General features: G+C 42.0%; 1 protein-coding gene and 1 long non-coding RNA gene across 7 annotated transcripts in view; one reads left to right on the top strand and one right to left on the bottom strand.

The window, feature by feature from the left end:
• ST3GAL1 (ST3 beta-galactoside alpha-2,3-sialyltransferase 1) overlaps window positions 1–17,125 on the bottom strand; it is a 69,732-nt gene that overhangs the window by 46,856 nt on the left and 5,751 nt on the right. The window contains exon 2 of one of the 6 annotated variants that reach the window (XM_085536934.1): window positions 15,824–15,966. The exons of 4 other annotated variants lie outside the window; for them this stretch is intronic. The gene's annotated coding sequence lies outside the window, so the exon portion shown is untranslated. Of the gene's footprint in view, window positions 1–6,465; window positions 6,530–15,823; window positions 15,967–17,125 lie in introns of those variants that run through there. One more of the 6 variants, XM_015856352.3, reaches the window with a different exon arrangement.
• LOC146761673 (uncharacterized) lies at window positions 2,220–5,485 on the top strand. Its single transcript, XR_014942400.1, has 2 exons — window positions 2,220–2,574; window positions 5,021–5,485. It is a non-coding gene; the product is annotated as an uncharacterized LOC146761673 (long non-coding RNA).

Below are 17,125 nucleotides of genomic sequence, written 5' to 3'. Positions count from 1 at the left end.
GAAACACAAACTTCTGGAAGTAAGAGCAGAAGAGTGGAGAAAAGGAGTGAGATGACCCAATGAATCACTTCCATTTCTAAATTCCACAAGACTTTCTGAGTTAAAAACAGGTAGAAAAGTAGATTTATTCCTATAAAACAAGTGTTTTATAAACTCAGAGGGCCAAGTAGCTCTATATGTTTTCTTTGGCAGTGGACATGGGCCAGTACCCCATGTGGAACTTGCATGGCTTCCCATAGGAGCCAGCAGAAAGTGATCTCTGCAGACAGACAGGGAAGTGAAATCCTTTCTTTACACACACAGACTATAAAATAACAAAGAATTCGAGGTGAGTGATGATAACATTTCCATCTTCACAGACGCTGTTAGTTATGATGAGTCCTTTCTGTAAATTCAGTATCTTGAGCTGCAACTGATTATCAAGAGTGTTATTATCAGCCATTGTGAGCCTGCAAACAAGAATTTCCACTGTATTTTGATGGTTGCTGGCTACATCCACCAAAAAAGGGGATTCTAACAGACATACAGTTATCATTGTTCAAATCTTAATGAATATATGGCATTCCTATTTATTGAAGTGACATACAGGAACAGTTTCAGTCAAAGCCACCTCTTCATAAATGCTATTAACTACAAATGTGCCTTTAGTAAAATATTTCATTATGCAAAAATAAAGCGTTGTACCAATAATCAAAGGAAAATTAACAGAAGGAATTAAAATACACAATGATAGAGCCTAAACTCCCTATTCATAGAAAACCTCTTCAATTTTAATAGGACCTCTCTTGGACCCTGCACAGCAATGAAGACTTGGGCCAGCTGAGCATACACAAGGACCAGAAACAGCTTTTCCAAGCTATTCTGCATCACACATAGACTGATGCAGGGTTACTTGGGTCAGAATAGGTCTGTCTGCAGATGTTTTGACCACAACTCAATAACACTGCCTACAGATCCAATAAATGTAGCTCTGTGGCCAGCTTTGTATTCATTATCCAACTGTCTGGACTTTGGCAAACACTCCGTAAATTGGCGTTCAAGCTGCCATGTGGGATTCAGTGCAGCTAAGGCTCTGATTTTCTCACCAATGCTTGTATTTTTGATAAACTTCTGTGCTGAGGAATCTCAAGTTGGGTACTTCGAACCGAAACATCCTAAATCTAGTCAGCTTGCAAATGCTGGCCCCAGACTGCTTGCTATTTATTTTCCCTAAATTAATCTGAGCTCAGCAAGACCCTTAAGCACACATCCAACTTTATAAAGACGGAGTGGATTTCCCACTCACTTAAATAATGCAGATGCAAATGCACTGCTGAATCAGGTCTATAAAAATCCAATAGCAGCCAGTAATAAATGCTTTGCCATAGAAGAGTCATCTCTGCTTCGCAGCCAGAAGGATGGAGTGAATCTGTGCTCTGAAATGCCAGTGCTGTGGGGCTGCCTCTGCTCCCATTTCATCCCATTTCATTCCCTGCGTGTGCAGAGACAGGCTGAGCACCTCACACACTCCTCCTCCACTCCCTGTCTAGTAATAAGATGTGTCTCTATATAGAAGGCATCTATTATGCAAGATTTATCTTGGGTTTCCCTGCTACCATGCATTCAAGATGTAGATAGTGTCAGCGCATCAGCTGGGTGCCTGAAGCTGGAGAGGGGCAGAAGCAGAGGTGGTATATTTGCCAAAGCATAAGGCTTTTCTTCTGCAGCAACTCTGTATTAAATTGGCTTTATTTCAACCAGGATAAATGAGCAAACCTCAAAATAAATGTAAGTGATACTACACTGGAACTGGCATCCTGCCTCTACCAGCACTATACATACTGCATGCTGGGGAAGCTTAAGGTGGTCCCTGTATATCTGGCCAGCTCTGATAAGACTCTGCTCCAGGAAAAGGTCAGAGTTAAAACCAATAGAAAGAGACTAAGACAGATGCTTTAGTGCAAACTTGCAAGTCTAACATCCTCTGCTTAGCAGCACTCTTCTGACACTTACACCCCAAGCTGTGCAGGGATTTCACCATGGAAGGAACACAGTAAATCCTAAAATAATCATAACAGGTTCCCAGAGGTGTCCAGACCGATGTCTTTGCACACTGCATCAGAAAACAAATCAGTGCTTAGCATCTGTGTCATGACTGCACACATCATGTACACAAAAATCAGGTAACCACTAGCTTTCCTAATAGCTTTAAGGGATGCTCCATCAGCATCCAAAAAAAAGACTGTGAGATGGAGTGGGGCCCCAGGGAGGAGCACAGTTTTATCAAGTAAATCTAGATGAACTCAGTTATTTTTCATGCATATTCATCCTCAAGAAACATATCACTTTCTCTAAATGTTAATGATGACTTTTTTTCCTGCACTATGGGGTAGGCCCTTCACAGATCTGAAACCTGCAGGTTTTCTTGGTGAAGAAGTTGCCGTGGGAGGCTGCTGTCCTCCAGCATGGGTGGAATCTGTCATTTCTGTCATTTTCCAAGACTACCATGAGAAGGCACCTCACCCAAGCTGCAAGATGAAGTATCTCAATCTGGAAACCATTGTGCTTTGCAGGATTATTTCCACACAGCCAGAGGTAGGAAGCCCACTCTAAGTTCTTGTTTCTTGGGTAAAACTGAGTTAAATGGGTTACAATTAGTTAAAATGACCTTTAAGTCATTAATTTGTAAATAAGGTTATTTCTGAGTGTGTCTGCTTTCAATTTCTCATCATCTGAAATCTAAAATGAAAGCATTATTAGGGGATAAGGGTCAGCCAACTGGCTGGCAATGAACCCACCTGGAACAAAGTGATCTCAAAATAAACTTTTTTAATGAGAAGGATGGCGAAAAGCCAAGCAGAAGCTGCAGAGGATACCTCATTAAAGAAATTGATAAGCCTAAGTCAGGTCAATCTGTTTAAGTAACTCAATGGCTTCAGTCAGATAGGAATAGATCTGTTTAATTTGCCTCCAGCAAAGCAGCAGCATGGAGGAGGAGGAGCCCTGGAGGTGAGCCGTGAGCTCACCGTGGAAGTTGGATTTGCTCACTTGGAAGAGAAATCTCACACAAAGCGAGCAGAGGCAACTGCAGGCAGGAAGTAAACCTACGGTGTGCACCATGGGACCTCTCCTGTTCTGCCAGCCTGCACTGAGGCCATAAGGCTGGCTGCAAACACCCACCAGGCACACATAGAAAGTAAACTTCAACATGTGAGCAAAAGCACTTTTCTTTTGAACCTTTGCAGCCCTAGGAGAGATTCAGCAGGAGCAAGTGAGTTGATACTCTGCTGGAACAAAAGCTTAAAATCTGGTTCTCGTTTTCAAAGGCCAGCCCAGGGGCCTCGAATGGGAAAATAAATTCTTGCAATGAAGAAAGACCATGCTGTGTACTGAGCAGCATTGCCTGGCTTCCGTCAGGATGTCCTCTCTGTTTTCAGTCTGTGCTGATGGCAGGGTTATAACTGCTTCAGGACTTCCGTATTGCTGAGCACAGCACAGCCACCAGCATCCAGCCAGGGGACTGCCAATAGCCAACAGCATCTTGCTAATGACTGCTGCGTACTGGGCAATGGATCAGCAGGCATTAGCAAAGCGCTGCTAAGCTGTGAGACCCCCTTTGCAGGTAGAAGAGTGACCCCACTGATATATCTTGGGGGCTGATTTCCCCACTGAGCAGAAATACAACGTCTATAAGTAATTGCATAGTTTGGTAATAGGTGAATAAGAATTTTGCTTTTTAGAAAAGAAGTCCAACGCTGGTTTTATTAGACAGATCTCAGCAACAACCCAATAGGAAGTTTTGTCAAGCTTGGACTTTACTCTCAAAAATGATGCATAATGAATTATCATAATGATTAACAGCCAAACACAGCATAAACGGAGTCCCTGTCACCCGGGCTTCAACCAAACATTAAGCTTTATAATGTATGAGCATATATAGTAATGAATTAGTGTGTCACTCCCAGGCTTATGTTCCTTGCAGGCATACTCAGAGGGGTTTGGTGCACGTCAGCAGCCCCAGACATTAAATACTCTTCAGAAAGGCCTCAGAAATCATGAGGTTTTGCATTCTCTGAAAAGAGCATCAGATCTTAGCATTAGGAATTTCACCTCAAAGCTTCTCCTGCTGTAACAAACAAAGACATTTTCACTTTAAAAAGTGAAATGAGAACACCCCACCTTCCTGCTCCACCTGGAAAGGTGAGGTTTTGCTGAAACACCATAACGACAACATGCATCTCCTTAGTACAGCAGCAATCCACAAGCTGAAAACCTGCAGCTCCAAAGTCAAAGTGAAAACAGCTTATATGGACCCAGCAGAATATATATTACCCAGAGAAAAGGCTTCAGCAGGGATATGGGGGTTCTGGGGGTCTTTGTCCTGAACCAACATTGCCTGTCCTACACAGGGCAAAAGGACCCCAAACCCCCACTGCCTACACAAGTGCCATCCCCTATAGGATGAATGAAGGAGTGACACAGGTTAGTGGGGAGAAGAATTTTTTGGCTAGATGATCACTGCAGATCATTAAGCTGTTCTCCTCCAGCTGGATTTGCTGTTGATTCAACAAAGGAAAGCATAGACGGCTCAGGAGCTGCCAAGCCTGTGCAGAGCGGCTATGTCAAACAAAAAGCAGTCACTGTAAAATCAGAAGGAAGCCACAGACACTTATTTTCTCTTATACCTGCAAAACTGAAACCAACTTCCCTTTTCTCTTAATAGAAAACTTGCAGATGCAGAGCCGAGGGAAATACCACTCCTTGTATTACCCATACTGAAAACAGATGTTCAAAACATTTCACCTTGTCCCAAACTTCACTTCCTGGAGTTTCACCTATTTTGATTCAGCTATTCCCTCAGGCTCTGCAGTTTCCCTTCTGTATGTTAAAGCAACCAGGAGGGGGGAAAACCTGAGGGACTCCTGAGAAGGCAGCTTCAAGCAGCTGCTGTTCACCCAGGCAGGGCACAGAGGAATCACATCACATGAGCAAAGGGTGATGTGCATCTGCAGAGTCTGGGTTTATCAAATGACTTTTTCAGGGCTTGGTGCCATAAGGAAACAGAGATAATCCACTAAAAGAATTCCTCATCAGTACAGAACTGTCAGATGCTTCCTGTGCTCAAGATTTCAGGGTGGGAAGGCTATGTATGAGGACACAGGATCAACACAGTCATCGGCAGCAGGCTGGGAAAAAAGGACAATGTATAAGACAATGTAAAAGCACAGCTATGGGCCAAGAGCTCTGTGCTGGGAAGACATCGCTCCCTGGGGAGAAATGGCAGCGGCCAGCATACAGCAAGTCAGCCAAGTGCAAAGCCACACAGAGAGCAGTTTGGGGATGAATGAAAACAGATCCTCATCAATGGCTCAGTACAAGCCTCAAGAATAAGGAGAGCATCCCTCTGAAGCAGACTTAGCATTCAGAGCAACTGAGAATGCCAATGGACTTGATGTAAAAGCGGTAACAATAATAATTAAATAATAATAAAAAATCATGTAGATTTTGTTTGGCTTTTTGGATGCATTTGCATTTTCACAGTCTAAGGACACATCCATCCCAGCCATCCCAGACCTCAGAAGAACTGCCTGCAACTTATTATTTTTACATACAGCTTTAAACAACCCAAATTAAGTAATTAAGCAAACAGTGCCTTCAGCAGACATTTGAGCTTCTTGTGGTCAGACTTTCCAGTTACATCATGTGCTCTTAAGCCACGTCTTTTACTTCCTCCAAGTATTTCAGCATCTCAGATGATTTTAGATTGCATCATATCTAAGGCTGTAGCTGTCCAGCTCATCACAAACATGCTGAACAAGCTGAACACATAGAGGGACACAGAGTGAAGCTCTGAAGAGCTGAAGTGTGATGCAGAATCCAAAATCTCAGTGAGAATCATGTTTTCACATCCCATGGCTGCATTTGTAAGCCAGCTGTCCTTTTACTTCTCTATAGATCAATCAATATGTTTAGCCTTATTTTTTTATGTATTTAGATATTAGCAAAGAGGAGAACTGATGTTTTACTACTAGAGAAATTTTCCTCCTGCATCCCTCTATCTCTTCCTGAGAAAAGCCAATAAAAGCTTTCTTGCAGTGACAGTGAACATGTGTTAAGACCAACAGGGCTATCAAATTAAAGGCAAACCTGTTATAATATCACTGGTGACTTGCATACACTGCAGGAGCATCCCACTGAGAAAAGAGCTCATGCATGCTCTGATACAAAGCATGACAAAAAAAGCATTTAGACAGTGTAAACAAAGGAAGGCTGCCACAGAAATTACAAATGATCAGATGTTTTTGCAGAAGAAATTCCTTCCTCAGGTTATCATCAGCAATCGGTGCTTCAGATCATCAGCAGAAAGTTGTGAAAAGCTCTTTAAGACAGTAAAAAAGATCTCTACCTTTTGGAGACAGCAATACAGAGCAAAGCATGAGATTCAGTGCCTGACACACCACGTACACTTTTCTGGCTTACTCATACCTGGAGCGCAGCATCAAGTTTCAGGGTCAGGCATTGGAAAAGCAGCAATACCTCACTAGAGTTCAAACATTGCTGTTCCTTCACTTCACTTGCAGCAACCCCGTGCTGGGTAGACCTCACATTATGATGTCACAAGGTGTTACTATGCACCTGGACTGATCCATTCTCTCACCCAAGCATCTTTTACCAGTCCAGGGTCATCCTGGCTATATTTAACCTCTGCTTTCATAAGCTGGCAGCCAGCAGTATCCCATTTTGAGATGTCCTCCATCCTCATCACCAAGCAGATCCTCCAGGGCCACCAAATCCTACTGAGGGCCACTTGCTCTCATCACACTGCCAACCACATGCTGTTACTTGCTACCACGGCTGCTGCCTATAAAGAGCTATCAGTAAGTCACATTTGCTCTTCTTATTTAGTATAGTAAGGCTTATAAGGTTATAGCTTACAAAACCAAAGTAATTTACATAAGACTTCTATATATTGAGAGCTTAGGTACTATAAATCTACCTGTCTAAAGGGGGCACGCTTATATTTTATAAACAGATGTATTTACAACCAAGTATTAAGCTCACTATTCCCCATCTAGGACAGCGAAATCTCTAGAAACATTGTTCTAGCACATTTTAACATCTCGTCATGTTTGCACAACATGGGATACGGAAAATCCTTAAAAAGAGAGAAATAAAACTAACCCATGGTGTTATTTGTGCTACCAGAGTCTTCCTACACTGCACATTCAAAGGTTCCCTGTATTTATTCATTACTCCAAATGTTTGGCATCTGCGACTTCTCTATCAGATGACTAAGGATTTTCAGTACTTCAGAATGTAGGCCCAGCCAGCTCTGTTTCAAAAATGTTTCATGTGATAGCGTATTTGCAAATGGAATAGAAAAGAAATATTAATTAAACCACACCAGAGAAAGCTGAGTTTTCCAGGTCTTCCATGCAAACATCTTCAAGCCAGCGTCCTATCTAAAAATCCATTTCACTTGTTCTAAAAATGATCAAAGTCTCTATTTACCCGAACTCTACAAACTCTTTCAAGGGCTTGAATCAGAGATTGTACCACAGGTTTCTGCTGGAACAAAAACAAAGCAAATGTTATCTCTTGTACCTGAGACTGCAGGTCACAAGTCTTCATCCAATGCTTATGCAACAGATAAGATACGCTGAGATCAACACTGTCACTGAAACCAGCCTTTTCAGAGCAGTGGCAACACCAGTACTGCAAGCAGAAGGGCCAAGTGTAACCAGATTTTGTTGCAAAGCTCAGTTTGGGAGCAGAATGTGTTACAGACATATTCTGGGTATTTCATAAATAACGTATGTCAGTTAGCTAGAAGTGTTTTTCCTTTAGGCAAGGATGGATAGCTGGATAATCTCACCTGCTCTGAGACATATCTTGTATAGAGGAAACCTGTACTCAGTTTGCCCAAATGTTCTAGATAAACTTGTGTCTGTTTTTCTTTCCAGTATTTTAGAAGTTAGATGCTTCTATATTTCTTATTTTAGTTTGGGGCCTTTATCCAACAGATCCTGCTACTTATTATTATTCCCATCTATGACATGGTTCACTTTTCCTTTGTTACCTGATGGATTGTCATAGCATGGGAAAAAGGAAGGAGCAAGTAATGACACAAAGCAGATTTAAACTTAAAGTTTACTCTTCTTTGCCTGTTTGAGGCTGCTTCAAGCATGAATTCACTGCTGCTGCTTAAAAAACAACACTTCCCAATTACCCAAGTGACTCAGCTTCTGTGGAGAGACTGCTGGCTGTCCGTCATGTGCCAGCACACCACACATCCATGCTTGCAGCAAGAACTTCATTCTTGATCTGTAATCTTACATGAATTGCATGGCTTTGAAGAAATCACAATTTAAAATATATACACACATATATATATATATACACACACACATATATATATTTAAAAAAGAGAGATTTTAAACTCATTTTCAAATGGGTTCTTCCTCTAAGACTTAAATTCAAATACAGAAGCTGAGATTTTAAACATGTACGTACATTTTCAATCCAGCTCACACCATTATTAGCAGTATTAAATCAGGAAAGAATCCACTATGAGACACAGTCATCTGGAACCACAAAAGCATGCTGGTATTTCTGAAGTTCTGAGAGGGGCTGGCACTCCAAGCCAGGAGATAGCAGAGCTTTTCAAATTCTGCTCATTATTTGCTTCGCAGTGACACAGGAAGCAGAGAGGACTTTAATCTGTAAATAATCTTTCCCTTGTGGATCTGGAAAAGATCTACATGAAGAAAAAAAAAATTGCTTTTTTATTTTTTTTCCTACACGAAATGCTTCATTAAAGTACTGCTGGCTCAATAACGAGTTTGAGGAGACAAAAAAAAAAAAAAAAGAGAGAGAGAAAATGTTTTTGTATAAAGGCAAAACTCCTGCACCTCTTTCTTCTTATGTTATAAAAAGCTTTCTTGAGTTGCAGGAGATTGGGCTTTGCATAAGAATGCTTCACTGAAGGAGAGGGAAAAACAAGTCCTAAACACTAGGGAGGAATTAAGAGGAAAAATGTGCAAGATAGCCAGATGAGCAGCTAAGTGCTCTGAGGCCTTGATCTCGCACATCAAATAGAATACATCTGCTTCCCTTCTCCTACAAGTGCCCTCCCCAACAGGGCACAGATATCCAACGTCAGACCGAAGTCCTCTTTAGAATCTTTTCCTTTGCTATCTCTCCCTCCACTTGCTCCTTCCTGCAACACCTAACAGATTGGGTACAGGGCAGCCCTTCAGATTTGAGTCTTAATGCAGTACATCAGTGTGATTGATTGGACTTCAACAAAACGACTGTGTAATGATAATTTCAGAGAGAAGGAGGATTAATTTGGGTGTGATGCTGCGAATCAATCTCCGTTTCAGAGTAATTAACTCCAGCCACTTCAAGAGCTGCAACACAGACAGCACTGCTGCAGGTACCCACAAAGAGCTGTAGAACCCAAGAGGCACCCATGTGTCCCACATCTCTCACATGAACGTCACTGGTGTCCAGAAAAAGCTGGAGAAAGAGCTAAGAGCATATGGCAGATGCCCTTGGTCTCTAGGTTACATGTCCCTCTAAGGTAGTGACTCTGGTGAGGCACTGGAACAGGCTGCCCAAGGAAGAGGTAGAATCACTGTCCCTGGAGGTGTACAGCGTATGTGTAGATGTGGCACTGAAGGAAACTGTTCAGTGGGCATGGTGGGATGTGTCAGCAGTTGGACTAGATGAACTTTGAGGTCTTTCAAACCTTAACAACTGTATGATCAATCCAAAGTTCTAACCATTTCTTTTCAGCTTTGGAACTACTTCTGTGATGAGAAGACAAGTGCCAATGTTTTTTAAGTATTTTTTAAGAATACCTGTATTTCCACACATGTAAACCACAATAGTAACCACTCAGGCATCCCACAACAATACAAGCTACGGGGTTCTGTAACTAAAAAAACGGAGTGAAATCCTGGCCATAGCAAATTTGGTAATGCTACAGACTGAAGCAGCAACTCAATAGCCTGATTTGTTGTGGCTGGTTTTATTAAGGGTACTGGAAGATACATCGATGATTCTGACTTAATGGTTAAGAGCAGCAAATCAATAGTTTGGGCCAAATTATGTTCCTATTTTAGTTCATTTAGATCTACGAAAATGAACTGAATTACTCGAGATCTTCATATACACGTAATAAAGCTGGTTCATTTTTGGCATCGTGGTCTGCGGGTACTCATTACGGAAGCCAAACCACAGGCTCGCTCCAGATGGCTTGTCTCTACAACACAGCATGCATCCAAGGCACTTTACAAACTAATCACCTACTGATCATATCCTTTCAATTAAAAATTACTCAATATTTCCAAGTGCTGTCATCCATTTTAGAAATACCAGAAAATTATGAGGTGCTTGGCCAATGAAATGCAGCTTTTTCTACGTTATAAAATTGTCAGCTAAACATTACCCAGCTGGGTAAAGAAGCAGAGTTCATATGTGGCACACGTTGCATTTGCAAGTTTCTCCACCCCTACATCTGCTGTAGTGGCAGCCTTTGCAGGACCATCTGAGAGCAGAGAAACTGGGAAAAAATGTCTCTTACTCTACATAGGAGATACAGGTGAAGAGATTCATAGAATGGATTGGGATGGAAAGGACCATCCAGTTCCAAGCCCTACTGGGTGGTGGTTGCCACCCACCAGCTCAGGCTGCCCAGAGCCCCTTCCAACCAGGCCTAGAATGCCTCCGGGGATGGGGCACCCACAGCTTCTCTGGGCAGCCTGTGCCAGCACCCTGAGCACCCTCTGAGTAAAGACTATCTTCCTAATATCTAACCTAAATCTCCCTTCTTTTAGTTTAAAACCATTCCCCCTTGTCCACAGAAACTTAATTGAATCAAATGGCTAGAGCTCCAAAAGAAAATCCATCTCCTGGCTGTCAGTTCAGAACAGCAGGCAACGAAGGTAAATTATGACTGACAAAACAGCAGACTTCTGTACTCACTGCACAGAAAATTAAGAGTATTCTCCAGTCAAATGGTTGTGCGCATCAAATATAGTTTATTACATCGTGGCGCATAATGCCATAGCCCCATACAACCATGCTCTCAGCCAGAAGCATATGTTTGTACAGGATAAGAGACTCCACATAAGCAAAATCTTCTTGTACTCTGCCTTTTGGACAGGTATCCCAGAACTCTGTATTTTTTCACTGTGCTAGGTGAATTACAGGCTGTAGTATCGTCTGATCCATAAACAAAAAACCCACTATGGTCATCTAAGCAATTACACATTTTGTGAGACTCATTTACCACCCTGTCGCAAATACAGTAATCAAGACATGTGATTCAGTCACTTAAGCCACCCATGCTTTTACTGCTTATAAATATTAATGACCCTGATTGCTATGTAGTACCATTGTAGCTTAAAGCTTGGAGCATCTGAAATAGTTGTGGCAATGAGAGAGTTCCCAAGAAAACAAAGTTGGCAACAGAATGCAAGAAGAAAGCATTCAAACGAAATAGACACTGCATGAGGCCACTCATCTTGTTTCCTGACATTATACGGCTGTATTTATGCAGCTCAAACAGTGTATATCACTACAGTAAGATCATTCCTTACAGCAAAGACAAATGTGAGTAGTTCATTTAGAAATATGCAAGGGTATATGAGGTATTAGTGACCCCAGGAAAAGTTGTATTCCACTTTCCTTTCATGACAATACAAACAGGTATGACATAAACACAGCCTTCAAAAGGAATGCATAGGCAATCAAAGTGTGAACACAGAGTGTATCTGCTGGGAGCTGTACAGGAGCTGGCCATGAATACATAAAGGTGACTTGAGCTTTCCTACCCCAAGATGTCTTGGTGAACTTGTGCTAAGATCAATTCCCTTCACAGTAAACAGGCCTGACATGATCTTTATTCCACAACCCCCATATTTTTAGCTAACAGCTTGCTTCCCCTCTTGGTTGAAGACTTTTTCTTCCAGATGTCACTTGTGACCACAAACCTAGTGCAATAGCTTATTTTTGCTTCACTGCTAGCAACTATAGTCACTTCAGGTCATTAACAAGACTCGTCTGGCTGAGAAGCTTCTAGAATTGCAATGAAGTATTTATTTAATATCCTCAGACAAAAGGAACTAGGCAAATAAAGAGCACTGTGATGTATCAAAGAGGGTCCTCTGATTACCATCTCTTGTTAGTCCAATAGAAGTAAACGGATTCTAGCCTTGAGTTTTTATAATAGTCTCCTGGATAAAGATCTTGTAGTTTAAAATAAACCCCGCTAAACAAGCTGTAGTCCACTTAGCTTGACAATTTAAAACAATTAACTTGTAGGGAGTCAAGCTGCTTCTTCCCTATTCACTGGTCAGCTGCTTAGAGACAATGTCTGAAGTTCAGAGGCTTTCAGGCCCGATTCTGGTGTCATTCAGCATGGTGTAAATCAGGAATAATCCCTATAGAGATTAGTAAAAGGAAGATCAGATTCAGGCTCGCAGAGTTAAGTACAAACCATGTGCTGGGCTTATTCTAATTCTTCTATGCACAAAGAAATTCTCCTTCAGCACATCCCCCTCCTACCCTGCCTAAAGCACTATGAACTGAGGTTCGAAAGTGCTGCTGATAGCCCCCGACAAACAGACATTCATTATTGCAAAGTACTTCTGCCTGAAAATGTATTGGGCCTTGAAATTAGAATAAAATAAATAAAATAAAACAAAATAAAGAAGGTATATTACACAGGAAGAGCACCATTTTATTTAAGATCCCTCCTGACCCCTGAACCGTGAAATGAACAACAGTAACCATCTCTTACAAGAAACCAACACATTTAATTACCTTGATTTACAGTATCTGTCCCTGGTTCCAGGCATATTTCAAAGGAAAACATAAGAGGAGCTTTAGCCAGATGCATGTAACTTCCTTACAAGGCATCTCAACAGGTATTCCAGTGCTGACACATATGAATGCAGGGCTATCTGAGAGTTATTTCCCTTTTGCCTTCTGCTTTGAAGCTTCAGGCAGCAACAACAACAACAACAACAACAAAAAACACATCAGCAAATCACTGTCATGATAAAACTATGCATCCCTATGCCACTGTATCAAAAGTATACAAGTTTTGCCATTCAGGATTGTGCTGATGCACCGGTCTGAGTGTGCACATTGGGAAACCTGGCATAAGAGACTGTGTCTTAGTCTCTTTCCTATTGAGATCAAGATGCAGTTCCTCATTTCTTGTGAGGACTGTGAAGCTACCTGCTGAGGACAGCATGAGCCTACATAAATACTATTCTCATTTGATGTGGAGTAGTTCAGTCTCTCTGCCGTGATGCTTACTGTGCTTATGCCTCCTAAAATAGCCTGCTGAGCAGCCTGACTGATGGACACCTTTAATTATGGATGCCAAGTGTGTCAAGAAGAACCAATTCTTTACCCTATAACTCTTCCAACACCCGAGCTGCTTTCTGCAAGTCCCTGTGGCATGCCTTAAAGTTCACTTATCAGGTTTGAAATCTTTTACCTTGCACTGTTTGAAAGGAACTAGTGGCCTTCAAGGCAAACTTAACAATCTCACATCCCAACTATTTTGGACAGGAAGTTGAATTTCAATAGGAGCTATAAGTAGAGTACCAAAGACTGTCACCTCAAAAAAAAGAACTTCCTTTGTAAAGGGGGAGGAAGTCTGATGAGGTTACTCTGTAAGAAAGGAAATCTTTTCTTACCTTTAACCACACTCTTGGACAGTGATGGCAGATATATCTAGGAAAACAGCTCTGCTGAACACACTGCAAACAGTCCAACTTGAACTAGATAAGGTAATCAGCATCAACGAGCCTGTTCAAAAAAGTGCCACGTGTTCCAGAGATTATGAGAACTGAGATGCTTTGCAAGTCTCATTAAGCAGATGAGACTTTCAGCAATCGATTCTAACACATGTGCTGAGCAATAGCCCTGTGCTGACTCAGAGAGAAGCATCCTACCTACTCTGTCTCCTTAACACATTTCAGGCTCAAAAGAGCTCCCAGGTAATGAGCAGATCAAGCCTTAATGAGCTCATTAGATATGACAAGTCTATATTCAAGGTTACTGCACAACCCTATTCTGTCTTGGAGAAAGAGGTGAAATTGTCATGCAGCATTTGTTACTGATGGAAGAGGGGATTAAAAACCAGATGCAGTAGTTGGTACTGGGAGCAGAAACACCTTAATTTCTTTGGAAGTCAATATTGTCAGTGCCAACCAAAGTGATGCTGCCACGCACCTGCCCAGGAGCAGCAATCAGCTTGGAAGAAAGCATGGTAGCTCAAGGGTAGATCAGAAAGATTGATTGTGATAGCTGTAAAAAAGCGAGAGTTTTTAATATTCAGGAAAGTGTCAGTGCCCTAATAACAGAACTTCCATCTCTAAGAGCTACACTTGTCAAATGACACTGGATTAGACACAAGAATATCAAAAAGAGGGATCCTGCCTTTGACGAATTTGAAGCAGCTCCTTTGGTAGAGGTGAGGAGGTCAGAGGGTGATGCTCTTCAAAAATGTGCAAGTCTCACCTGCTTTTACCCTTGACGTGACCCTCAGGCACTGATGCCTGAATGTAAAATCTCATAATTAACAGACAGATGTCAGCAGCACAGGAATAGGCAGTACAAGTTTCAGTAACGCACCTCACCCTGTCCTGAAAAGCCTGTTGTTTTCTTCTGAAAGTGAAAAGATTTGCATTCCACCCTGATAACCCAACCCTTAACGGATGCATTTATGCCAAGCAAATCTGAAGCATGTACAGGAAGTTCAAGGAGAAACTGGGACAGGGTCTCTCATTCTGCCTCTGATCTATTCCCTGAGGATACACCCCAATGCCTCCTGCATGCATGCATCACAGCCAGTTCATTTCTAAACAAGACAGTAGGCTTGATAGAACTGTTTGTCAATTAAAGCAATGAAAGTCCCCACATACAGGACAAAGGGCTACTGTCTGGACTGGGGGAAACGCTTCTCCAAGAAACAGAGGCAGTGACCGCACTGAGCACTTCTGGCTTCATCTGGGAATATTTCTGCCTAACAAAGCATTCTTCACCCACTGTTTCTAGGGCTAAAGGTAAAGGATAAGTATACACTCCTTTTAAATAGGCTGAAGCAAAGACACAACTACTGAGCCCCTCTTCTATTCCAACAGCAGGACAGAAGAAAAAAGAGCATCCGATTCTCCTCTGTCTGTGCAAGAGAGACAGACATCCCCTTCCAAACAAGCTGAGATGGCAATTGCAGCCTATTGATTCATTTCCATCCAAACCTCCAGTTCTTCCTATTAAAAAATCCTAAAATGAATCACACTTACATAGTAGCTTACTCAGCCAATATTTACACTCGACCCAATATTGCCAAGATACCCCTGAGATACAGAAAGGTAACTGATTCAAAACTCCTTTGTTTCCACACTACCAGCAAATATTTTAACAAATTCTGCAGTTACTGTATAGTGTCTTGTATTTTTGGATAGTTGGGTGAAGAGGAACCTGATGAGGTTAAACAAAACCAAGCCTACAGTCCTACACCAGTACAGGGCAGGGGATGTCCTTCTGGAGAGGAGCTCTGCAGAGGAGGACCTGGGTGCTCTGGTGGATGGCAGGTCCGTTCAGCCTGGAGAAGACTAAGAGGAAACCTTCATTAGCAGAGGGATTGATCTCAATCTCCAGGCTCCCCAGGGAGGTAGTTGAATCGCCATCCCTGGTTCCGTTTAAGAGCTGTTTGGATGTGGTACTCAGGGATATGATTTAGTATAGGGTTTCTAGAGTTAGGGTACTGGTTAGGCTGAGGTTGGACTTGATGATCTTTGAGGTCTTTTCCTACCTGGGTAATTCTATGATTCAGTGATCACTAGAGGAGTCTTCTAACTCCTGTAATTCTGGGAATCTGTGACCTCCTGCTTCTTTACTCCTTTACAAACAGGCTCAACTGGGCATCTACGTTCAATCCACGATGGTGTGGTTTAACTGTGAATAGAGAAGTGTTTCAGTTGGAGAGGGCCTACAAAGATCAAGCTCAAAAGAATGACCATTTCAGGGCGAACCAAGAGTTAAAGCACATTATTGAGGGCATTACTCAACTATCTACTGAACAGTGATAACCATGGGGAATGGATCACCTTGCTAGGAAGCTTGTTCCAATGTTTGAGCCTCACCATAAGGAAGCATGTTTCCTAACACCTAGTCTGAATTGTGAACATTATGTCAAATCACAGCAACATTTGGAAAGCTTATATATATTGACCATAACCATTTTATTTTTTTTTCCCCCTAAAAACTTCCATGGTTTTCAATGACCATGAGAAAAATAAAGTGTCTGAATCACGTTTATCTTCTGTAACTGGAGGAAGAGATCTGAATCACCACAAGTTTCCCTCTGTCTGGACTATGCACCTCAGTTCTCCAGTGTCCTTAAATATCTTATAGTGCACAAATCTTACAGGTGAATGAAACACTTCCAGTCCCTCAAAGTGGCCAAAGAGCACCTGGATATTGCACACTACTATGTGTGCTGGCTTGAAGAAAAGTCTGTCTGTAATCAGTACACTCTTCAATGGGTATGATTATGTTATCTCCCAGTATGCACATAGAATCACAGAATCACAGGGGCTGTAAGGGACCCCAAGAGATCACTGAGTCCAACCCCTCTGTTAAAGGAGGAACCCTACAATAGGTCACACAGGTAGGTGTCCTGCTGGATCCTGAATATCTCCATAGATGTATATTCCACAGTGTCTCTGAGCAGCCTGTTTCAGTGCTCTGACACCCTTCCTGTGAAGTTCTTCCTCATGTAGTTCAAGACGCATGCATGTTACTGCCCAGCAAGCAGTATTAATTGGCCATGGAGATGGCTCTAGCAAATGTAAACCTTTATCAAGCTCACACATCCTGCTACCACATTACTGGTGTTTCCTCCATCTTTTCTCATCTGAAGCTTTTTCTTTTTAACTTTTACGTAAGTATTTTTCCAATATTCATATAAAATCTGTGGCAGTTGCAGAGAGTGACTGATAGAAATGCTCTCTGTTTCCCTACAGGATCTCAGGAGCCAAGCCAGCAAAAGCAGTGCACCAAGAGCCAACTGGACTAAGTACCAAACTGCACAATCTTTGCAGCACAAGTATCA

Source organism: Coturnix japonica, chromosome 2 (genome assembly GCF_054131305.1).
Source record: "Coturnix japonica strain WE chromosome 2, WE-NBRP24, whole genome shotgun sequence".
Taxonomy (NCBI): domain Eukaryota; kingdom Metazoa; phylum Chordata; class Aves; order Galliformes; family Phasianidae; genus Coturnix; species Coturnix japonica.
The sequence above is the reverse complement of the archived record's forward strand: the minus strand, read 5'-3'. Positions and strand labels throughout refer to the sequence as shown.